Below are 1,383 nucleotides of genomic sequence, written 5' to 3'. Positions count from 1 at the left end.
AACTTCAGCTACCAATAGTTACTATGAAAAAATATGAGAATCATATATACAGTATCCTTGCCAGCAGGTTCTGTTCTGTTCTTAAAACAGGCCCATGAAATAGGTGTAATAGCTATTCCTGTGCAATTATCTTACAGATCAAGATGCTCAACCATCTAAAGTTGAAGTAACAACCCACAGTTAGTAGATAGAAGAACCACATCTGGGTCTAGGCTGTTAGCTTCTAGAGGCAGTGCACATAACCATGTCTTTATGCAAGGGAAAATGATAAAGAATACTGCGGGAGTATGCTGGGTGAGCTAAGATGTTAAGAAAGCCCTCTATGAGGAATGAATGGTAGAGGTGGTGACTTTAATAGTGAAGAGGAGATACCTGTGTAAAGATCTGGAAAGAGGACATTCCCCAACCATGAGAAGCAGCAAGTTCAAAAGACCCTGAATCCAGAACGAGCTTGGCATATGTAAGGCTCGGAGAGAAGTAGGAAAGTGGAGGGAAATGAGGTCTTAGACAAGAACCAGTTGGCGGCTACAGAGACATGGGTTGGAGTGTCATCAGTCTCTACCAAATGTAATTTTTCTAGGTTGTTTTTTCCTAATTGACCATATTGGCCATTCACAGGAATGAATGTGATGACCTGTATAAAAGCCTAGAACACTGATAAAGCAAGGGACATATGTGTTTCTCCCTGCTTTTGTTCTTATCCAGTGCCTCTCCTACCCTGAGTGGTATTGCAGGAACCACTGCAAGTTAGCAGCTTGTGAAAGTATATGACTCATTTTCTCTCAGTTTCATCTCTGTTATTTTTCATTACTAATTGCAAATTGCCTACTTGGGTGTGGCGCTCTCATGAGGGGCACCTTGGGTCAGATTTCCTTTCCACATTCACATTTCCAATGTGTCAAGGATCAGGGTAAAAGGAGCAGAGGACAGAAAGAGTAGGACACTCGTTTGGCCAGGACACCATGGGAGTGTGGACTACTTTTTCAAGGAAGCTGGAAGTCTGTCAAGGTGCATTCAGATGAAGACACTGCCTATTTTAGGATTGGTTATGACTAGGGGAAGAGATGCTCTGCACTGTTTCAAGGTGACAATGTTTTGTGATGCTCGTCCTTACGAACCTGTTCTAATTATATGCCTCCTTGATTATTGTTCTGCAGATTGATTAGAACCATATTCAAGACGTTTGTAGATCATAGTTCCCGGACATATCTTTATGTTAGCAAATCGAGTATGATTTATCACTGGAATTATTGGTTAGGGATGGCTTCTTTTTTCCAATGTGTGTTCTCTCTAGCTTACAATTTTAATTAGCACTTGCTCCCGATTCACACTGAGAATGCGGATGGTTGTCACTTCAGCCTTTGCTTGTAATGCAACTTTGAG

Source organism: Castor canadensis, chromosome 7 (genome assembly GCF_047511655.1).
Source record: "Castor canadensis chromosome 7, mCasCan1.hap1v2, whole genome shotgun sequence".
Taxonomy (NCBI): Eukaryota; Metazoa; Chordata; class Mammalia; order Rodentia; family Castoridae; genus Castor; species Castor canadensis.
This window is presented reverse-complemented; position numbering follows the sequence as displayed.